Raw genomic sequence first — 25,328 nt, 5'->3', positions numbered from 1 at the left:
CAGGATAGACTCTCCCATTCTGTGTGTATGGCCTACATTCTTTGTTCCTAGATGCATGCATTTACCTTTGGATATATTAAAGTGCATATTGTTTGTTTATACTCAGGTTACCAAGCAAATTGCTCTGTATGAGTGACCTGTACTCCATTATTTACCACCTGTCCAATCTTTGTCATCTGCAAACTTTATCAGTGATGATTCTATGCCACTTATGATAATGTTAGTGTAGGGCCAAGAACCGATCCTACTAGAAACACTCTGCTCAGTGATGATTTTTCTGTTTACAGTTACATTTTGAGACCTATCAGTTAGCTAGTTTTTTATCCATTGAATGTGCACCAGAATGTGTTTCTTTTGTATCGTTCTAGTTTTTTAATCAAAATGTCACAAGCCTTACAGAAGTCTAAGTATATTACATCCACACTATTACATTTATCACCCAAACTTGTAATCTCATCACAAAAGACATCAAGTTAGTTTGGCAGGATCTATTTTTCATAAACCCATGTTGATTGGCATTAATTATATTACCCTTCTTTAGTAAACCAGTCCCAGATCAACCACTCTATTAACTTGCCCGGGATGGATGTCAGGCTGACAGGCCTATAATTACCTAGGTTGTCCTGATAATTATCTGGGTCAGACTTGGTTAGTGAGGGGAAGGGAAGACCTGCCAAAAGAGCTCCTGAAGAGTCCTGAAGGAAGTGAATAAGAGCAAAGGAGATGGATTCCTGAGGTGGAGGGATCTCTCCAAGAGGGATTTTCCTCTTTGCTTCAACTCCCATGTGTGGGTCTTCTTTATCTCACATGCTACATCAGCACCTGCAGAGAGTAGAGTTAGGGATCTTTTCTTTCTCCCATCAGGAGAAAATGTGTTTCTAGCAACTTCATTGTATTCCTAGCTCGGGACTGTTGCAGACACTACCAGCAATCCAAACACAACATAATCTCTATACTTCATGTGTTTACTGCCTACTTTCAAAACCATATTTTTAATGGGTCAAAATTGGGGAAAACTAATGTATTCATCCTAATAATAATTGTATATTTAATTTATTACCTTTTGGGAGGCATACAGAAGCCTTCAGGGATGAAGATTTTTTATGCAAAACTTTATTAAAAGCAATAAAATCAAAGTACTTCAGATTACCTCTTTTCCTGCCCTACTTTTAGGGTGACCAGATAGCAAGCGTGAAAAATCAGGACATAAGGAGGTAATAGGCACCTATATAAGACAAAGCCCCAAATATTGTGACTGTTCCTATAAAATCAGGGCATCTGGTCATCCTACCTACTTTCATCCCTGCCAAGAATTTGTCTGGTCATAGTTGCTTCTCATAAACTTTTCCTGTCTACTGCTCCACCTCCTTTGTATAACTGAGAAGCTAAATGGTTCATTCTTTACAAATGGTCTTTCCTGGCATAGATGCTAGACTTACAAGGCCTACAGTTTTCTGCAGAAGATCTGTTTGCCTTATTGAAATTGGCACATCATCGGCCTTCTTCCGGCAACATCCTAGCACCCCACTGCCAATTCTTTACATAATTTGCTTAGTTTTCTAGGGATGTGTTCCATGTGGTCATGCTAATTTCTTTTCAGCAAAAATTTAATCTCTTTCAAAATGCTATACAGCCAAAGACAGAGATGAAGAAAATCTTTTCTAGACAAACGTATCTAGTGAATTCAGTTATGCTCTCAAGGCATATTGCTTTAAATGAACATTTAAATAAAGTTGAAAATCCCTCATTTTTATCTGTCAATCACTTAAGAGGTTGATTCTGATTTCATCCTTCAGCATATGAACCATTAGAAATTGACATAATCTTTGCATTGGCAATGTAACCCTTCCCCTTGGCAGAGCCAGCAGCAGCAAAGGGCCAGGTTTTATATCTAGGGGTCCCTGTCAATGATACAACACCAAACTGGCTGGAGCCCCCACCCAGTCACCTGGGAAATCACACACTATCCCCTGGGTGCCACAAAAGGCAATACTTCCCCTCTTGCAAGCACAAAGTCTGAGTGTAGAAAGCAAACCTTTTAATAACAGGAAGGAAGTAACACAGCACTGGTTTGGGAACCAGTGCAAAGAGAATTCATGAACTCAATTAGCCGAACCCATCCCAGAGTACAGGGGCGTGTCTTTCACCCCTTCCTTCTTGCTTTCCCCTGTACGGACTGTCGTAGTTGCAGTGTCCACCTCTCGGGTGGGGGCTCAGCCGGTCCCCTTCTGCAGGCTCCTGCCGGATGTGGGCTTGACCAGGCCCTCTCTGCTGCTGCCTCCTGCCGCCTCTGGGCCTTGCCAAGTCCCCGCTACTGGCTCCTGCCGTCTGCAGACTCCCGCTGTCTGCAGGCGCCGACCTCTCCCAGCTTCCACTGTCTGCAGGATCCTGCCATCTGCAGGCGCTGACCACTCCTGGCTCCCAGTCAAGGTTTCCCAGTTCCTCTAGTGATTTCAGGTCTTAGTAAATTTTAGCTTTCAGTTAATGGGAAAACCTTCTGCTGACATAGGAGCAATTTTAGCTCCTGCTTTTAGCAGAACAAAGGACTCCAAGAGGAATCATTAATTCTACCTTTTAACAGTGGAAGGAGATAGTCAATCCATGCCTGAGGGTAGCTCTTTGCCAGGGCTAGTGCAACCTTAACAGGAGACTTCTCACCCCCTCCCTGCTGCCCTTACAATGCTGAAAGATCCATCCGCCACCCTTGTTGGGCTCTGATGAAAAATTCTCTCTCATCTAAACAGAACAGGCTAAACACAGATCTGATGCCATTTGTTCATACAATCGAAGGACAACATTTCATTATCCCTGCAGTTAACACAAAAGTGATTTGTAACACAATATCAGACACATTTCCCATCATGCTCAGCACCTAGTGTACCTATGCACTAGGCTGAGTACTTAATTGTACTCAGGCAAATACAAAGCCTATGCAAATAAAGTGCCCCCCCCCCCTTTCTGCAGCTGAGCAGGGTGAGTGCCTCTCCCACTCTTATTACAGCAATATGAACAGCGAATTCCATGTACTGCATTTTCTACTGGGGTACTGTAGTTCTTCAAAAGCTTTCACTTGAATATGTCTGAAATGCTTAGTGCCCTAAGATCCTGAAAATGGTGTGAGGTACAACCAAAATATGTTAGCCCTGTGAAATAAATCCTTTTTATAATAATTTCTGAAGCTAGTATTTCATTTCATGCATATTTAATAAACACAATGTGCTATATCCTGAAGATATACCAGTTAGCACAAGCTAAGGATGTGGCCCAATATTTTCTATATCCTTAACGGAATAAACAAGACACACGAGCCTCTTAAATTGCTTATTTCAAATTGCAGTGAAAAGTTGTTTGCTCACCTATGATTTAATGTTGTTTTTTCTCCACTTACTCAGATATTCAAGTACAAAATCCTTCACTTACAAGAATGTCACATAGATTTGACACCATCTGGATTGGTAACTAAAGGTCTATAAAGCAGTAATTGGATTACATCAATCCATATGTAGTTTTCTCACCTTGACAAATACATTTTTAAAGACGTGACATAAAAAACAAATACAAGTTACTAATAACAGTTTAAAATATTTGGTTAGCTGTTTCAGAATAGTGCGTATCAGAGCACAGCAGAAGGAAAATTGCTTATACGGTAAGTGAGATAGGCCTGCTGCATTTTGTGGCATCCTTCCCACTGAAGTGAAAGACATGTCACAATCTGTTCTTTTTGATTGAGTCATGCTAGAGTTTAGTGACATATCAGAGCCAAAAACCAGCTTATGAGATGATTTTTGTTTCATAGAGAGGCATGCCACAAAATATTCCAACTCTAATGGCAGAACACTAGAGGAATATATAATACTGCTGGGCTACAGGTAACTTGTATTTGTAACAATCACAAATAGGGTATAATAAATAGAGATAATACATTTGTTATTTGTGCATATGAATTGCAGATGTACTGAGCAGGAACACAAACACATCTGGGACTAAAATTATTTTATTTTTAAGAGATGCTCAAACATAGAGGCAGCAAACAATAGACAAGATCCACTATGAGATACTCATACTATAAATGTCTGTTAAAGGCTAGGGGCTCAAATTCTGTCCTCATTTAACCTAGTTGAGGGAAATGAGATTGCACATGTGTAACTGAGGGGAGAAATTAGCTTAGGGGTTCCATTAACCACTTGGATAACTATAATTAATGGCCCAAAGCAACAGAAATCCTGAGTCATTTGCTGGAGTGGTGTAAGGCCTCTCTGAACCCACTTGCAGCATTTCACTCATCCAGCCTCTAAAACAGCTCTGCACTTAGCATTTCAAAAGAACATCATCATGATCCCAGATTTCCTGTGCCCTGGGCTTGGGTAACTGTTGCCACCACCAGACTTTTCACTTGGAAATTTTATGTCACGTCACCCTTCACTCTGCTCCCTTATTCCAATGACCCTATGCCCCAGATCAGGCTGCTTGCTGATAAATATATTAGTTGCTTTTCAAAGGCCATTGCAGGAAAATCCAGCCACCACAGCTCCACTCTAGAATTGGTTAGCAAACTCTTACTTTATTACTTACAAATAAACCCATGAATGAACTCAGCTATTGTTCATCTATATCCTCAACTTTACCCTCTCAGCCACAGGACAGTCTTATTACAGATCCTAGTTGAGACTTTCTTCTCAGAAGGTGCTGGGTCCTATAACCTCCAAAATTGGTCTCAATGCCACCTTCCCAGTAGCACATGCTCCTACAGATCCTGATGGACTGGTCTTTGATGTCCTAAGAGTCCATTCCTGGCACCTTCGCCCACATTCCAGAAAAATCCACCTCCAGCTGGCAAACTTCAACTTCATCAGTCTTTACCCAGCTGCTGGCATTTGAACAAACATTCCTAGCAACCAAGTGGGCCTTCGTAAAGTACTCAGATATTAAATCGCTGTCTCACGTCCAACCAAAGGTTTTGCTTCCCACAACCCTATCCACACAGTAAGCGACTCACCACATTACCTAACACTATCTACAACCACCACTAGTGCATATTCTTAATGAGTGCTAATCACAGTAAACCCTTGGAATGGGCAAAAGGAGGCTTTGACAGCCTCTCCCTAACCTAGGGTAGACCTAGGAAGACCCAAAGGTAGAGTTAGCCAGTTCTTTCCTATAAGGCTTAAAAATGGACTTTCATGAAAAGTGTCCCAAAAGAGAGAGAGAGAGAGTGGTATTCAGCACTACTCCCAGCTCCATGCTGAAATGCAGCCACAATCTTCCATTTATCTTGCATAGGAAAGAACCTGTTCTGAAGCTAACGGGTAAACCTGAAAGCTGTCCCAGAGCTCATGCCATTCTCATGTCATTAATATCACAGTATAGACTTAATTAGCAACCTCTACTGGATCATATGCCATAGGATTTGGTAATGAAATGGCTGTTAGGTCACAGCATAATATGTTTGTTATGCTATTTCTCCCCCATCCACTCTGCTGTTTCTGCCCCAAATTAATTGTTTATTTCTGAATTGATTGGTACTTGCTGAGGAGATCTCCTATAACTACCCTGGGAAAACCAGGTGCTGCAGGGCCATTAGCTGTTGGGTGTGGTACCCTTTGTCTGTGATTTAACCACATAGAGGCAATCAGAATCTCCTGACATTTTTCCAAGAATAGGGTTGTTACCCTTGGACTTTGCTGTGGGCTTGGTCAGTTTCAGTTTGCATGACTTTTGATGAAATCTACTGGCTAGCTCATTTGGTACAGTTTTGTGATCCTTGAATTTTGCTGTTTGTTTGTTTTGATGTGAGCTAGTTGGATGCTGCTTCAGTAATAAAACTCTCCTTTCCTCTTACTTTTCTTCTCCCTGCCTCCTTGGCTCAGATACCATGGCAGGCAATGAGAAAGCAGCTGCACTGACCATCACCTCAGTGGAGATACCTAATGCTGGAGACAGATAGCTGCTTAGGGATTCCCAGTAGCTGCAGCACTGTTAATCACCTGGCAAAAGCTCAGCATGCCGAAGAAGGCCAATATAATGGCACACTTTGCAGGCCACTTTAAGCTCTTTGTTTGCAGAAATCCATTTTGGATTCGGTCACCATCAGCAGGCATAGGCTGGGCCTTGACAAAAAAGTAAAACTAGATACTGATATCTAGGTATAGGTATAGGTTATATATTGAAAGCACAGGTTGAAAATTTCCCCATGCAGGTCTACTACAGAAATATATCAAAATGGAAGTTTTTTTTAACAACACCCAGTAAAAAACCTTATTTTTGGAGTAATTTGAGGATTGGATTCAAAGAAGGTTCAAAATCAAGTCCTAAGTGATACTAGTAGTTTATGTAGTCCCATTATTTATACAATGCTAGTGACAAAGTACCTGTTGCCAAAAAGGTTAACCCATTTTAATGTACATCCACATTTTTAAAAAATTTACTTTGCCTTTGTTCACAACAATATTTGTCATGCTGCCTAACGGATAAGAAAGTAACTTTTTTGCTTTTTGAAAATGGTAAAATTATAGTCCTTCAAAAAGCTGTGCGACTTGAATGTTGGCAAGTACATCCACATCCAACTAACTGACATCAATCTGGCAACAAGTTTTGATTCACTGACTGTTTTCTCTGAAAAATGTAGTTTTAAAACCATTATTATCTGAAAAGCAGATTTTCTGTTTAAGGTAACATATGAGGCAGTGGGAGAGAGACAAGGGTCATGTTTTTTCCCAACATTCTGCCATTTTTAGCAGGTAGTAGTCTAAGAACCATATCACTTTATAAAAGGGCAGAAGTTTGGCTGTACATCATACTACCAATTTCCTAAAAGCTCTGGAGTACCTGGCTGACATTCACTCTACTGATTAGATGTACTGGAACCAGGAACCCTGACTGCAAGAGGGTTTGAGATTATAATAATATTGACATCAAAGCCAGTGATTTATATGAAAAAGACTTCACTCTTCTAATCCCCCAAGTCAGCCAGACTATCTCATGTAATTTTTAATGATAGCATTAATGTATTTTAGTACAAATAAATTTTGAGGCATGCAGGACATTATTAAAAGTGAACTTGCAGAATATAGTAGTGTACATGTCCATAAAATGTAACCACAAATTTAGTGCAGAAGCCTGGTGTCAGATCATGGTCTCAACTGCTTATAAAGAAATAAGAATCCATTGCCAAAGAAACAGAATTTTTTTTATGTCTGTTTCTCAGTTGATTTACTCTATAAATGAATGACCATTGGTGGTGGTGTTATTTTTCATTTGGAGAATAAAGATGGTTAATTCTACCAAACTCTGAGTCCCTCTGCTTCTACAGCTGCTCCTAGTTACTTTTTCCATATGTAAAGAGCAAATGCATTTTTCAGTCTAGGTGACTTATATCACATTAAGGAAGACAAGGTATTTTTATTTGTATACTTTTAAAATGTGAAGACTTTATGAAAGAGAAAAATCACAGTGACTAATTCTGTAGTACTCTCTACCTGAACTAAGAAACAAAATGTTAGCTGCTTCACAGCTGCCCCTGCATCAGGCAGGTAAATGCCTCTGCTTTTAAATGTGCCTCTGCTTTTTAAATATTTAGAAAACAGAATAACATCTGCTTGATTACATAATTACATACTCCATGACTGTCCTTCCTCCCCCATAACACAGGACCTCCCACCATGTACACATCACCACTAAATGTAGGAATTACCACATTAGCTGAGACCAGTGGTCTATCTTGTCCACTGTCCTGTCTCCAGCAATGACCAGTTCCTACTAACTCACAGGAAGCTGCAAGAAATCCTGCAGTAGGCAGTTATGTAGTAGCCTGCTTCAGGGCAAATTTCTTTCTGAGGATCCTTATGGATGCTCAGGTCTATTTCCTGTTCCCATCATTACCTTGCCTGGGGACAGTTTGTATTCTTATCTAACTTCCATTGAGTCTTCTTTGAGATGCTAATAGGCACTTCTACAGATTCTTCAAGGAGCTATGCCCAGTAATGCGATTATCTTCTTTAATTCTAGAAAGGGTTTGCAAGAGGTCAGATGGTCTATAACACACTCTTCAGTGGAAGTGAGAGCCAGGATGTAGTCCACGTTGCCAATGGCTGAGTAATGAACCAATGGGAGATAGTGCTCTGTTGTTCTTTATATGGGGTACTGTGTGTTATCTGGATATGGCTGGATTTTACGCTAAAACCAAGTAAAACTCAGTGGCTGGTTCTAAACGCTTTTGTGAGATTTTCAGTTCTTCTAGCTCTGAAATGCTAAGTGAAACTTAAGGCTCCAAGCCTGTGTGTATCAAACACAGCAAAAGCTTTATTGAACTCAAAAAATCAATCAAAGTTTTCACAGGTCCATTTAGCAATGATGATTATAGGTTCTTTTCAGGCCAGCCACTAGAGAACAACATAATCAAACTTACAAGTAGGAGTGAATTCATTTATTAGAGGGAAGTGGTACACATACACTTGAACCAGTACATTAGACCATGGAGTGGAAGTATTTCAGGTCAAATAGAGGCATTTAGGATTGGATACCATATTCTGCTATATTTTACTATGGCAACTGAAGCGTAGAATGTTTTATGCCTTGTCTCTAGAAGCTGCTCTTACCATCCAGCAAGTGACATCAGTAAGGTGCCCATGGTGTTTTAGGAGGTATTAGGGAATGTATATATTGTTTTTCAGTTACTTTTTATGAAGAATTTTCAGTGATTGATTGAGAAATAATATTAAAGAATTAAAAATAGTGGCAAATCATCATAACTTTATAGAGATGGATTATTTGCCCAGTGCATCTGAATCATAAAATTAATAACAATATTTTAATTTACTTTACTTTAAGACCTTGATATGACAGTTTTGTCACCATTTGGTCAATTGATGGTGTATGTAATGCATTAGCTGGACTATGTAAGGAAGTACAAAACAGCTAGCTGTCCTCCAGCTATCAGTATCAGGTCATTAAAATATTTTAATATTTATTTTTCCTCTCTGATCTTGCTAATGTTTCTTGGCATACTTTTAGGATGAAAGTCATCAGTTTTAGAAAAATTATGAATTCCTGACCATATATAGTCATCCCTTTCTATTCAGAACAGATTGTTCAAGTTCCATGGGTTCCAAGTAGAAACCAATCAAGGTTTTGCTCTGGATCTGGATTACGCTGAAGTTAGATCTTAGAGTTTGGGTTTGAGGATGAATAAGGGATAATGTTTGGATTTGGATTTGAGTGCCAAAACCTAATGTGATTTTTGGGGGTTTATGTAACAGAGAATTTGAGATCTGTTCTCATGAGATTTCCATAAATATTACCTAAATTCTTTAAAATGCACTTGAGGTGTCAATGAAATCAGAATGAGAAAATAAGCCTCTTCCACATTTGGATGTGATGATAACAAAAACCAAAGTGGTGGGGCTAAACCTGGGCATTCCAATTTGTCTCTCTTCCCTTGCCTCTGAAATCTGAAGAGGTTCAAAGTCAGGTCTTTGTCTTTGGTTAATCTTGGTCTCACTCAGTTTGACTGAATTCTACTTAAGAGACTCTAAAATACCCCCAAATTGGCTGCTTCTATAAGAAGGAGCTTAAAATGTATTCATTCATGTTGTTGGTATTGGTTACTCTTCTCCTAAGAATACTGTAATATATCAAAAGGAAAGAGAGTACACTTAATTTGCTAGTAATAGAGCCATCTAAACATTTCTAATCTTAAAGTCAATAGCAAAACTATTTCACAATGTACTGTTTAGGCACCTAAGATTTAAACCTAACAAATAATGTGTTGTTTTCAGATCATTGCTGCTGCTGCAATAAAAGCTGACGACATTTACCTAACAATATGTCAAAGTTGTCTTAAGTGTTATATTCAGTGACCTGCCAAATGAATTTGGCATTATTGCTATTTGGTTCTCCAATGAAACTTAAGTTAAGCTTGTTAAATAAAAGTTTGGATGACTGGTTTCACCTATATCAGTCTATGTCATACAGTACAGATAAATTGGAGAGCATCTCTATTGCTTATTATTGAAGGAGAAAATGAACCCACCCATAGCAGTATTTATCACTGGATTTACTTACTATCACATTAATACACTTCATCAGGCCCATCGACAGCAATTCCAGGCCCCAGGGCAGAAAAGTCAATAGCACCCCTTGAAAGGAGTGGCTGAGGTCTGAGTGGGTTTCTGCTGGAAGTTTTTACTTATTTATTATGTGCCATGCAGGTTCCTGGGTGGCTGAAGAGGTGGTATCTGCTCCTCAGGTTCCCGGGTCCCTTGGAACCCGCCGGGGAGATTACTGACGAACACAGGAAGCTGAGTGGCAGATACCACCTCCTCAGCTGCCCAGGAACCTGCATGTTGCATAATAAATAAGCTCAGCTCAGGGGAGGGATGAAGAGAGCAAGTGGCAGGGACCTTGGAGGAGAGGGGGTGTGTAGAGGAGAGGAGTATATGTATCTATCATCCCATATGCCTGGGCCCCTTTTAAATTGCCAGGACCTTGTGCAATTGCCCCCGTTGCTCTCCCCCCCCCCATCAGCAGGCCTGCACTTCATGCTAGTACAAGAGCTCATTTTTATGAGGATAATTGTATACATAAAATAGAAATCAGATTTTGGTAACGTGATAACATAGCTTTTAAAAAGCATCTTCTTATAAACATAACAAAAGTAATTTTGAAAATATTGTATGTATACATAAACACTGCGGCATTATATACATATATATGATAACAATACCTTTGAGCTATCTATTCAGTTTGTCCTTTATATCTTAAAAGAGCCACTGATAATCATTTATAGGGGGAATCAATAATGAATTTGTGTTTACTTCAAAGAACTTACACTCCCATATAGTATCTCCTACTATTGAGGTCATCTGCCCTCCAAGGAAGAGATTTGTGTAGCAAAAAAGCTTGTTTTTTTCACCAATAGAAGTTGATCCAACAAAAGATATTACCACACCCACCTTGTCTCTCTGATTATTTAGCTGATCAACAGCCTTGAGATTCTTTTGGACTACTTGGGTGCCCAAATAGTTATGGTGACAAAATAAAGCCCACTTCTCTCTTTGACTGATACATACCGCAATGATGGGGATCAAGATAGATCAATAGAAAATAAACCATGTTTGTATAAAATAATAAATATCCACTTTTGATGACTATCAGTTTGAACATGGCAATGGTCTGTAGCCACAAACTCTCTCAATATAAAAAGGTAAGCAGGTAAGCAATTTATTTTGTCCATGAGTTGTACACTATGTCCAACTATTAAAGTTTGGGATGCGGAATCTGCAACAACTCCATTCATATTTAACATTTTTATCAATGACCTGGAAGAAAACATAAAATCATCACTGATTAAGATTGCAGATGACACAGATATTGGGGGAGTGGTAAATAACAAAGAGGACAGTTACCGATTCAGATCTATGTGGATTTCATGGTAAACCGGGCACAAACAAACAATATGCATTTTAATACAGCTAAATGTAAGTGTATGCATCTAGGAACAAAGAATATAGGCTATATTTACAGGATGGGGGACTCTATTCTGGAAAGCAGTGACTCTGAAAAAGATTTGGGAGTCGTGGTACTTAATCAGCTGAACATGAGCTCCCAGAGTAAAGCTGTGGCTAAAGAGCTAATGCAATCCTGGGATGCATAAACAGGGGAATCTTGAGTAGGAGTAGAGTGGTTATTTTACCTTTGTATTTGGAACTGGAAGTAATGCTATTCAGGACACAATAATCAACATAGAGGCATAGTGTGGTCAGTGTCCTATATTTCTGTTTAACAAACAGGACTGGTCTCCTGCAGGGGATTTGGAGGGCCGAATGAAGCCCTTGGCCAAATTCTCCTCCAGGTGTGGCTGCTGCTGGAATACTTTGTACAGTTCTGAGGCCCACAATTCAAAAAGGATATTGATAAATTGGAGAGAGTTCAAAGGAGAGCCACAAGAATGCTTAAAGGATTAGAAAGACAAGGTAGGTAAAGTAATACCTTTATGGGACCAAGTTCTGTTGGTGGAATGTACAAATGTTCAAACTACACAAAATTTTCCTCAGGTCTAGGGAAATAAATTAATGTATCTGAGGCAAACAGAAGTTGGGACAAACAGGTAAGTATAAGGGGTAACATGTTGTAAGAGGTCATTTGAGATGGAGTGAGCAATAAGAGTTAGATTCAGAGGGATAGCCGTGTTAGTCTGTATACAGCAAAAACAACGAGAGTCCTGTAGCACTTTAAAGACTAACAAATTTAATTTCTGCAGGCATAAGCTTTTGTGGGCTGTAACTCACTTCGTCCGAGGCAAGAAATAGAAATCAAATGGCAGGTATGTATATACATCCAAGTTTAAGGAACAACAGTGGGGAAGTAGTTGAGGCCATTCACAACCGTTGATTAGGAGGTGAGAATGTGTGAACAGAATTACTTCTTGTAATGAGATAACCATTCCAAGTCCCTGTTTAAACCCAGTTTGATTGTGTCAAGTTTGCAAATCAGTTCAAGCTCAGCAGTTTTTCTTTGAAGTCTGTTTTTGAAGTTTTTTTGTAAAAGTATGGCAACTTTCAAGTCATTTACAGAGTGCCCTGGGAGATTGAAGTGCTCTTCGACTGGTTTATGGATGTTTCTATTTTTTATGTCTGATTTGTGTCCATTTATTCTTTTGCATAGTGACAGTACATAAGGCAGATTGGCCAATATACATGGCAGAGGGACACTGCTGGCACATGATGGCATATATTACATTAGTAGATGTACAGGTGAATGAGTTCCTTATGGTGTGGCTGATGTGGTTAGGACCTGTGATGGTGTCACTAGAGTCGATGTGGGGGCAGAGCTGGCAACGGGGTTTGTTGCAGGGGTATGTACGTGAGTTAGTGTTCTTGTATGGTGTATGGTTGCTGGTGAGTATTTGCTTCAGGTTGGGGGGCTGTCTGTAAGCAAGGATAGGTCTGCCTCCCACAGCTTGAGCGAGTGAGGGGTCATCTGCTAGGATAGGTTGTAGATCCTTAATGATGTGTTGTAGAGATTTTAGTTGGGGGCTGTAGGTGATGGCCAGTGGTGTTCTGTTGTTTTCTTTGTTGGGTCTGTCCTGTTATGCAAAAGGGGTTTGAAGTGGGCCATCAAGGGTTAGCAGGCAGATGTGTAATACAGATTGTAATGAGCCAGGAAACCAGGGTCCCAGGTTAAATTTATTAATTTAAATTCCCAGGCTTGCATTTTGAAGGTGTTGTGCAGGTTTCCTTTGAGGATGAATATTGAAAGATCATTGAAAGATATGGAGTGATCACTTTGTGAAAAGTATTTGCCTAAGGGTGTGATGGTGTTTTTGTCTTTCATCCTTTTTCTCTGAGAGTTCATTGAAGGATAAGAAAACATGCCGTATAGTGATAGACTTAAGGAACTCACCCTATTTAGTTTAACACACAGAAGATTAAAGGGTAACTTGATTAGAGTCTATAAGTATCTACATGGGGAACAAATATTTAGTAATGGGCTCCTCAATCTAGCAGAGAAAGGTATAGCATGATTCAATAGCTGGTAGTTAAAGCTAGACAAATTCACATTGGATATAAACTGTGAGAGCAATTAACCATTGGAACAATTTACTAAGGGTTATGATGTGATGATCCATCACTTACAATTTTTAAACCAAGATCAGGTGTTTTTCTAAAAGATTTGCTCTAGGAATTATTTTGGGGAAGTTTATGTGGCTTGTGTAATACAGGATATCAGATTAGATTATCACAATGGTCCCTCCTGGTTTTGGAATATGTGACTATTTTAGTAAAATACCTTGATTATTTGAAAGTATTTCTTTAGAAATCCTCATTGCTTTATTCTTTGAAGGAGTCAGGGTTTCTTTTTATTCCAGTACCTAAAATAAAATTACTTCTGAAAGCTCCTTTTGTACTTCTTGGTTCTAAAAACTGGAACAGTCTCTTTCTCTTAATGCTTAATGCTTACTTAGCACTTTACATTTTCAAAGTACTGTGCAAATATTCATAAAATCATCTTCATGACACTTCTGTGATTTTAATACATGAGGAAAACAGACAAAGAAGTCAAGATCTAAGATAAAGATTTCCAAAAACTTAATGGAAGCTGCAAAGTGCTTCGCTCTCTTAAAATTCAGGGAACTTTTTAGGTGCCTAAATAAGGATTTAAGCACCCATCTTTAAAAATCTTGAGATAAATTTTCATGTCCACTAAGTTTTGGTGCCCAGTATGATAGTGAGATGTCTCAAGCTAGGTACAAAGGCACCACAAATTCCTTTCAATTTTTGGCTTTGAGCAAGTCATTAATGACCAGATTTTTAAAGATTAAGGGCTAGTCTACACTGAAAATTTACAGCAGCACACCTGTGTTGCTGTAAGAGTGTGTGTGTAGCCGCATTATGTTGACAGGAGAGAGCTCTCCCACCGACATAATAAAACCACTTAAATGAGTGGCAGTAACTATGTCGGTGGGAGAGCGGCTCCTGCTGACATTGCGCTGTCCACACTAGCGCTTATGCTGGCAAAATTTATGTCGCTCAGGAATGTGTTTTGCCAACATAAGTGCTAGTGTAGACAAAGCCTAAAAGACTCCTATTGGGGAGTTAAGTGCCTAGTTACTTTGGAAAACCCCACTAGCCTCCTGTGTGCATCATTAGATGCCTAAATACCTCTTAAAAATCTGGTCCTTGGTGGCAGACCCAATATTAACACTCAGGAATTCTTGACTCCGTGCCCTGAGCTCAATTCACTAGTTTGAAAAGTTTGAGTAAAATTATTACATTATAAAATTGTTTAAAATATGTGCAGTATGCATAAGAATGTTACTAATATGCATAATTTCTGTTTGCCTTCCATGTGTGATGTACTGTTCTTTGTCTGAAAAAATATTTACTTTGTTCTTGTAATATTGACACAGGATGCTGAAATGTTCTATAGCTATGTTCTTTGTTTCTGGAATTTACTTCTCAGGGCATGTCTACATGGCGATGCTCAGGAAAGTTGAGAGAAATCAACTAAGAGCTCAAGATCACTGTGCATAAATTAAAGCATGGTAAATTATTAATCAAAAAATGGAGTTTCTGCAAATTAAATGTTTACAAATAATTGTTTTACAAAAATATTCAGGTTTCCATAGAAAAAACAAAAATTGAGAGCTTTTTAAAATAAAACCTGAATTTTTTAAAATAAATTTTGACAAAAGAGAGTTTTAATTTTCATCAGTTTTTCATGGAGGAAGGGGGAAATCCCAACCAGCTCTATCTCTAACATTAATGGGAAGGATGCTATATTGATGCATGTTGGTCTCAACTCCCAGGGATACTGCTTGTATTAAGATATTTATAATAACTCAGCATGAGTTCTCCATTCTTGCTCCAGCCCATTTACTCTGAGGAAAAGGGCTGGAATGGTGTAAAGGTATTCTTAAAAAAAAAAAAAATTATCTGGATGGGAGAGAATTCTTCTGGTGCAGATTCTATAGAAGGCAGCTGTAAATCTGTCCTCCAAAGCCCCCTTGGAAAGCTCTGGTGTATGGGGTGGGAGGAGCCTGTCGGGGGCTGGGCACAGCATGCAGCACTACAGAATCCAGGCAGATTCTATGGGGTCCATAGAGCAGCCTGGGATGGGAATACTATTGTATTGTAACATAGACAGATCCCTAGGTCTGTTTGTATTACACTAGAGACCTCTTCAGCCCCTGAAACAGCCCAGGAGGGCGCAAAAGTGGCTTAAAGCCTTTATAGCCCCACACATTCCCTTGGACTGTGCTGAGTCTCTTAGGCCTGGTCTACACTGACAATGTAGGTTGACAAAATGCTGCTTCCATTGACCACATAAGGTATGTGGCATGTCAGTTCCACCTACCTAAATCGCAGTAAAATTTGACTTAATAAAGCCTATCAGCCTCCATGACCCAATGCAGCAGGAACTTTCCCCCTTTGTTTCACACACATGGAGCACACAGCAGGGAGAGATAACAGTTGGGATGTTGCATTCACTGAGGTCTAACCTAGTGAGCAAACCACGCCATCATGCCTTTAAGCGGCCAAATGCACATTCTGTCACCATTTAGCACTTGCTGAACCTATTATTGAAATGCTCCTTTTCGCTGTCTAGGTGCCCAGTGTAGGGCTTCATTAGCCAGGGGAGCAAGGGGTAGGCAGAATCCCCCAGGATCACTATTACCATTTCAACATTGCCAATATTTATGTTTTGGTCAGTGAAGAAAGTGCCCACTTGCATCTTTTTGAACAGACCTGAGTTCCTAAAGATGCACACGTCATGCATCTTTCCAGACCACCCCACACTGATGTCAGTGAAGCATCCCCTGTGATCCACAAGGGCCTGCAACACCATTGAGATGTATCCCTTTCAGTTTATGTACTCTATGGCAAGGTGCTCCGGTGCTAAGATAGGGATATGCATGCCATCCATCACGCCGACACAGTTTGGGAACCCCATTGCGGCAAACCCATACACTATGTCCTGCACATTTCGCAAAGTCACTACTCTTCTTAGCAGAAGTCCATTAATGGCCCTGCACACTTGTATCACAGCAACTCCCACGGTGGATTTACTGACTCTGAATTGATTCCCAACTGACTGGTAGCAGTCTGGAGTTGCTAGCTTCCACAGAGTGATGGCCACTCACTTCTCCACTGTCAGAGCAGGTCTCAAGTGAGTATTTATGCGTTTCAGGGCTGGGGACAGCTCTGCGTAAGGTTCAATGAAAGTGATCTTTCGCATACGAAAGTTCTGCAGCTACTGCTCACATCCCGCACCTTCATAATGATGCGATCCCACCAGTTAGTGCTTGTTTCCTGGGAACAGAAGCTGCATTTCACCGACTGAAGATAGTGTGTGACAGCATGCAGCAAACGAATTGTTTCATTCTACGGCTTGTAGCAGGGTGGCTTCAGTAACATCACAATTTTCTGTGCTGCAGCTCCTGTCTCAGCCTTGGAAATACTGCAGAATATGTCATGAGGTGTTTGTGATGCTCACAATGATAGTGCAAAGCTGAGTGGAGTCCATGCTTCTCTGGCAATGGCATGCACATGGCAGAGAGGTTTGGAAAAATGGCACGAAAAAACCTTAGTCTGTTTGTTTTGGACAAGAGGGGAGGAGAAAGGGAGCACATGACAACCCTCCCAAAAGGCCAAAACCCTCCCAAAAGGCCAAAAGGCACTGCAGGTAATTGCACTGTGGAATTGCTACCCAGAGTGCACTGTTTTGATTATCAATGCAAGCGTGGCTAGTGGGGACACAAACCCCCGATGCAATGCGCATGGTGTGGTCACGCTCCTCCGACTTGGTAAGCTCGGCGGGTGAAAGCTGACTGAAATTAAATCAACTTCACTCCACAGTGTAGACATTCCCTTAGAGGTGCAGCACAGAATTTCACTCACTGAGTTTTTCTGATCAAATGTATTCTAAATAACCTTTGTTTCATAGTACATTTTATGTTAAATGTGTACCATACAACTTGATGTTTTGGTGTTCTTCTCCTTGTTTATAAATTCTCAGACATGTCAGGGCAAGGAATGATGCTTTAGTTTAGAGGAGCCAACTATCAGTGACCATACTGACTAGTCCAGGAAGGAAGCATGCTCAGTCGCTCCATTGGGATGGCACGTGCAGTTTGCTCACATGTAGGAACTGTGGTGGGGGTGTCAAAGTGTTGTCTAGTCAGTCTTAGGAGTTCTGTGGCACTGGATCATGCCTAATGAGGACATAATCTTTGAAGATTTTAGCTCCTAAATTCAAAATCTCTGAGCATGTACAAACTGAGATTGTTCAAAGGTTATAGACTGGCAAAACTTCGTAGGATTTTTACAGGGATGATGAAAGGCACAAAGGCCATTGTGATGGTTCCAGGGACTGAGAGTCACCTTGTTACCCCCTGTCACTAGTGAGAGGGATTCTCCCTAACAACATTAGCCTTAACTATTCAAGCACTGTCTTCCAGGGTACTCCAGCCCAGTGTACCCTGAGTCTCCTTGAAGTATTCCCCTGTGATATCCAGCCCCTGACACTGGCAACTCACAGAAATCCCAGATCCTCTGTCCCCAAAAGAGCCATGTATTCCAGTTTACCAGTTTTACCTTGAACCACCTCTCCTGTATAAAGCATAGTACTTGTAATGAAGCAAAATAAGGTTTATTTAAGAAAGAATAGAGATTGCATTAGAGACAAGAGAGAGTGCTGAAAACAAATAGTTACAATAAAAAATAAAATCATAAAACACAAACTAGGGCCTACACTTATTAATAGTTACCTTTCCCATCTAATAAAGTAGGTTGCCCGCACTCCTAAAGTTCAGTCCGTGGCTTCACTGGAACCAGGATTCAATTTTTCATGAAATAGCCCTGCTCAGCAAGATTTCTCCTGTGAATGGGTCCAGAGTGCCTCTCCCCACTCTTTGCATTAAAACAGTCGCTTGTCTTTATTCACAGACCGGGCAATCCCCTGTCTGTTATAATGGTTCTTTTTTTACCTCTTTTTTTTACCTCTTTTTGACTGTTTGCAGTTGTCTTCGAGGGTTTTCCACTGACTGTTCTGCGATGGGGCAGCGGAAGACAATTGAGCCTTGCTTACATCACTGGCTAACCAGAGAAGAATGGCAACTCCCTCCTGCATGGATAGGTCATCAGTTAGTAATATTATTCCCTGGTAACTTCTCTGAACCTTCAGACCATACCGGCACAAACTTAAGAATAGTTATGTTATTCCTTAAATATTATGTATATACACCTCATGCCATAATTGTGAACATCAATAAGCTACAAGCTTTCAACAGAGAAATTACATGTTAACCTTTATGGACAAATATCCTGTAAGCAATGAATTTGATGTAGTGAGTCTGTCAGATCTGAGACAAGAATTGTTTGCAAAGGACAGGGAGCCTGGTTGCCAAGGGAGAAAATAGCTATTCATCACAGCCATCCTCCTGTCAAATTTCACGTCCTTCCTCCAATTGCATGGGGAATGCTCGTGCTTTTCAAGACCTTTGAAATGAATTTTTTTCTAGCCTCCTTGGAAATAGCTGAAAACTTGGCTGAAACTTTCCAAAAACATTCATCTTGAGGCAGACATCTTCCATAGAAAATGTCAGTCCAAATAGTAAAAGTTTGGCAAAGTTAAGCAACTGAAAAAAGGTCTTCAATAGGAAGTGCTGGGCAACCTTAATAATAAGTGGTGCTACCAGCCTTCCTATAATATATATAGGGCAATTGGCAATGACGGTTTCAATCTGGCTGCTTTGTGCTGCTTCATTGATACAAAGCAGCCATAAACTCATTTTAACCGTCTACTTAGGCTGGTTTACAGTGGCTTTGCACTAGCAGAGCACTTTAAAACTGCCACAGCCTACAAATATACAATGATTCCTGCAGAGTAGAGTAGATACTATATAAATGCTAACAGAAAAATCAGTAAATTGGGACATGATGCAGATACATTGCAGTATAAGATTTCAGGCAGTAATTTTTCACGATTTGCTGTGCTGTTTGAACACTGTGACAGGAAACAAACTATGGCAAAAGTGTCCTAATGAAAACCTTCAAGCTGCCAGGACATATTGTAATATAAAATTGGACATAACAAAAATGGATCTATACTACAGGTCCCAGGCAAATGAGGACATAAGTGTGGTTGGATATCAAGTGAAACAGCTATTTTTGTTGTAAATGAGACCTAGGGCTTGTCAACATAGCCCTGCAGTTCAGACTATAGGAGTGTGCCCTGTAACTCCCCATTACAGATGTTGCAAGCGTGAACTAAAAGGTATCTAGTTAGCATTAATGTTGTCCTGTTTAAAGAGGACTATGCAAATATGAACTAGGTACCTTTTAGTTTGCATCTGGAGCTTCCACATGGGGGAGTTACAGCACAGCACACTATTGCGTTCTGCAATTCACATCAGGACTGGTTGACATAGCCTATGTCTCAGTGGCACGGTTCCAATAAGCTTAAGGGAGAAACTGTCTGCTCATTACAGACAGGGTTATTTGTTCAAAGATGTATATAAAGTGAGTCATGGGGTAGCAGTCATGGACACATGGTTAGCAAAAATCAGCGAAATGGCTATCATTTGCCAGTAATATTAGGATATGACTATGCACGATCCTGTGTTTGAAGAATGAGGTGTTAGTTTCAAGAGAGAAACATGTAGAAAAGTTGTTGTAGCACTGCCAATTAGATTCTTGATTCCGATGAATCTGTGGTGCATATGTACATATGGACAACAAAGTTCCAGACACCAAATCTAAACTTTAATTAACATAATTATCTTCTCACTTAAATAAAACACCCAGGGACAAATTAGTTCCTAATGTAACTCCGCTGATGTATTTTGCAACTAAAGTGGGCTTTGTTATCCATTATTTGCACTTCTTGTATTCACTCTTCTTCCCCACAGTTACAAATGTCTACTAGCAATAATAGTAGAAAAAACAAAATTACAATATTTTTAAGGATTAGAACAGGCTGACTAGTTAATTTTTATTTTAACTTTTTTTGCACAATGGCAGTTTTGTTCATGTTGTTCAAGAGGTCATTTTTGTTGCTTGCAAAAATTTGAATAACTTCTGCCTGTTTGTGAAAATATTTACAAATCCCAAAAGTCTCACACTTCCCTCCATGATTACATCACCCGTTCAGGGTGCAGCAATAACACCGCATGACCAACGCAAAACACAAATAATGAAGAGTGATTTGTTGAAACAAGGTTTTTAAACAACTCATAGTCTGAAAATTATTTGTTCAGGTTATTTAGCAAATACTTATCATGAATATATTCAGATTTACTTTAACTCAGCTTGCAAACTATTTGCTGGCTAAAAAGATGGCTGAATTCTCAAATGTGTCTTTATTGAGTAGTTCTACTTCTGTGATGGAAAGACTCCCACTCACTTCAGTGGGCTTTGGTCACTTCTGTAATGTGTAACAAATACATTGACCAACTTTAAGTAGGATACAGTCTCAACTCCACTTTCTCTATTTTTGAAATTCAGTCAGGTATACAGTTATGTCCAAGTTCTTTGGAAATAGTTCCTTCTCAAGAGCTTCCTCTGAATCTTTGTTAGAGTACATAGTCTCTCTCTGGGTGAGTTGCTGTGTCTTGTAATACTTATATCCTAGGGTTATTTATTGCTCACCTGAAGGATTAGATGCCTGTAGCTGCTCCCTGCCAAGAACTGTAAGTCTTTCCTCCAGTATACAAGCAGTTCCCTTGCTCTCCTGCCAGGGCTTTACTGCTGTGCTGAAATAGGAAATACATCTCTGTATTTGGTGTCTTTGGTGTCTTTGGATCCAGGTTGCATTTTATCTGATCTGCTATAGGCTTTGGAAAGAAATTTTAGATTAGTAAATTAGGTTTTGACCCACCTTACTCTTCTTGCAATCTTCTCTGTCTGGAACCTGTCTTTCCCCACTTCCCCCAAACTCTCTCTCCCCACCCACCATGTTTACTCATTTGTCTGCACAAATGCATGTTTTATGCATGAACATTCTTTTTGAAATGGCAAGTAGGGTGTGACATTATAAAATGATATCAGTTTTATTATCAGTGTGGAAGAATTGACTATAGAAGAAATAATTATGTAACATTTGATAGAAAATATCTGGAATTTGAGTGTCAAGATCCCTCCTATGTGTTATGCTTGTCCTATGAAATCATTTGTCATCCTATGACCAATCATACTCCTTACTAGGAAGTTTCTGCACACTCAGCTATTGTTGCCATCCTCTTCCCACTTCAGTACTTCCCATCATAAGGCCCAGGGTGGTACTCAGAAACAAGGGGAGGTGATCCAAGTCTCATGTAGGCTGGAGGGAGGGAAATTCATGGCCCTATTGATGATGATCTTCAGAGTCCTGTTTGTTTACCTTTACCACAGAACCATCCATCATCTCTATCTTGAGTGCATAGTTTTTAAAAACAAAATCCTGTGGATATAAGTCCTGGATTCATAGATTCCAAGGCCAGAAAGGACCATTGTGATCATTGAATCTGATATTCTGTATAACACAGACCATAGAACGTCCCCAAAATAATTCTTAGATCATATTTTTTGGGGAAAAATCCAATCTTGATTTAAAAATTGTCAGTGATGAGAATTAACCATGACCCTTGTTAGCATAGAGATGTCTCAGTATATTACGTCAACACTATTACCTTTATCAACCAAATTTGTAATCTTATAAAAAAAAAGATGTCAAGTTAGTTTGGCAGCATCTATTTTTTACAAACCCACATTGATTGACATTAATTATATTACCTTCCTTTAATTCTTTATTAATGCAGTCCTGTATCACCTGCTCCATTCTCTTGACCAGAATCAATGTCAGGCTTAGAAGCCAATGATCATGCTGGTTGTTCTGTTTATCCTTTTTTAAAATTGGCACACCATTATCTTTCTTTCCCCAGTGCTCCAAGACTTATTGAAAATGAACACTGATTGTCTAACGAGCTCACCAGCCAGCCCTTATAAACTCTTAGATACAAATTTATCTAGACCTGTTGATTTAAAAATGTCTAACTTTAGTAGCTTTTGTTTAACATCCTCCAGAGTTACCAGTGGGATTAAAAGAGTGTTTCATTATCATGACTTCATCATCTGTTTTTTTCCAACTATTGAACAGAAGTATTTATTGAACATTTCTGTCTTTTCTACATTATTATTGATAAGTCTACCATTTCCATCTAGTAATGGACCAATACTGTTGCCAGGATTCTTTTTGTTCCTAATATATTTAAAAATCTCCTTATTGTCCTAAACTCTGCAAGCCATAGATTTCTCCTTGTGACTCTTTGCTTCCATTATCGATTTTCTACAATTCCTAATTTCTCATTTATATTCGTTACTATCAACTTCCCCTTTCCTCTGTTTGTTCTATCTTATTTTTAATATTTTTATGACTGCCTCTATTTGCCCTCTAAACCAGGTCAGTATTTTAAACAGTTAGTAAGTTGTTCTTAAACGATTCTCAACTATCATTCACATTTTTCTGATTACATTCTTCCCACCAGCTGATTTAGCTCATAATTATTTTCAGCTCTGTGAAACTGGCCCTATTAAAACAGCTACTTACTGGTCTGGACTTTATGTTGCTTGTACATTATATATGTGATCAAGTCGCTTGTACCAAAGCTACCATTAATTTTCCATTCTGTGATCAGTTCTTCTCTATCTCTTAGATAAGGTCTAATAAAGAATTCACTCGTGCTGGCTGCAACACTTTTTGGGTTACAAAATTGTCATCTGTAATATTTAGAAATGCCAAATTTTGTCCAATAAAATATATTACCTCACCCACTTTATCTCTCTAATATCCTGGGACCAACATGGCTACAGCAACACTGAAATTCTCCATATGTCACTCATATTGAAGTCCCTTATTATCATGCAGTTTTCCCCTCCTATATGATATAAATAGATGTGTAAGGAGGTGACCATCCTGTTCCCTGTTGTGATTTGGTGGTCTATAGCAGACTGACATTACCCAGGGTACAATCTGGACTGAAGGACTGCTGTGTCTCTTAAATTCTCCAACCTGGTGTTCCTGTCTCACTGCTTCACTGTGAGAGCAACCACCTCTGGTCTGCCCACATAGCCTCCAACATATAAGGGCTGGTCTACACTAGAGAGTTTTGTTGACAAAAGTTAGCTTTTGTCGAGAAAACAGTGGAGGTGTTCAAATTCAAATGCTTCTCCCACCAATGTAACTTCCTTGATATGCCAACATAATGAAACCATCTTAACGAGAGATGTAGGGCTAATGTTGACATTGATAGGATGAAGCAGGATCAATATAGACACTGCGTTCCCTTTCATCAGTAATTATTTGTCATCTTGTCAATTCCTGTGAAAAGCCTCAGGTGGTTGGACTCCGGCTCCCGGCTGCGAGTTGGGATGGTAGAAGCTGCAGGAAGCTGGACCCCAGCTCCCTGTGGGGAGGGGAGAAGCCCTGGATGGTTTTTCCACCCACACCCCACCGAGAGTGGGGGGGAGAAGCCAGGGTACCTGGATCCCACTACCCAGGAGCAAGAAGCCCCAGGCTGCTTCCCTCTGTGAACAGGGAGGGGGAAGGCCCCTGGTGGCTTCCCCTGGCTCCCAACAGGGAATGGGTGGGGACAAGCCCAAGGCTGGCTCCTGGTGGGGAACAAGGAGTGGGAGGGGGCAGCCCACCAGGAGCACAGGAGTCTGTACGACTCCTGGCAGGGAGCTGGTAGCCTAGTCTCTCAGCCTCTCACGCTGCCCCACTTAGGTTGGTGGAAGTGCTCCTGGTGAGGACTCACTCCACCAACCCAAGGGGGGTAGTGTGGACGTCAGCCACCGGAGTAAGTTGACCTATGTTAGGTCGACTAATTTATCCAGTGTAAACAAGGCCTAAATCACTCCTACCTATACTAATGTTCAGGAGACGGAAAATCTGTGTGGCCAGGAACCTTAAGTTGGTTCTCTGTCAAAATGTAGATCTTTTGCCCACTATCTCTTTCCTGTGGAAGAGTGGCTGCTTAATCAGGTGGTGGCCCATTTGATCTCATTGACACTGGCTGAGGTGTTGCCTAGCCTTTTGTCTCTGGGGAGCTTGTTTGTGACTGATCTACAGAACATGTTGGAACATGCCTTGGTAATATTATACAGTGGAATCTTATATCTTTAACAATGTTGCCACACATATTTTCGAAGGACAATAATGATCAGCATATCATAAGTTTTCAAATGATACCTTACACAGTAGGCTTTGTCCAAAATTTAACATAATATTGTAAAAGGATGAATACAGGAGTACAGACTGTTGCAAGCAGATACCAGCTGATCCCTCATTTTGTGCTTTATCTGTTAGGACATTGATCCATAAGCATTCAATAAAATTTTCTTCCGCGTTATCATTGACTCGGAAATAGGTAATGCCATTTTTGACAGAGAGTGCCAATCCCACTCTGCACACTCAATAGGTCCTAAATAGGTTATAACCATTGATTTTAATATTTCAGTTGTGCAAATCATCCCATCAGGTTTCAGTAAGACCAATTAGACAGAATTGCTCATTTATAAGCATACATTCAAATTCCTCTTGTTTGTTGCTATAGGTATATAGACAGATGTTTTCCCCCTTTGTGTGCTTTGGTTCCTTGATTAATTTTGTTCTCAACGTTTTGATATTTTGTGACTGAGGGCACATCTTTTCCCTCTTTTTACCCTTATCTTTTGCTATTAGTTTAACTCGTTCTGACCACTTTAGCTAGACTGACCCTGAGGAGACTGGGGTAGAGGCCAGCCAAACTATACAGCCTCCATTCCCCATAGAACGTGGACCAGTATTCCACAAAC

This window comes from Emydura macquarii, unplaced genomic scaffold (genome assembly GCF_026122565.2).
Source record: "Emydura macquarii macquarii isolate MOO-44397 ecotype Brisbane River unplaced genomic scaffold, CSIRO-AGI_Emac_v2 contig_2897, whole genome shotgun sequence".
NCBI lineage: Eukaryota > Metazoa > Chordata > Testudines > Chelidae > Emydura > Emydura macquarii.
The sequence above is the reverse complement of the archived record's forward strand: the minus strand, read 5'-3'. Positions refer to the sequence as shown.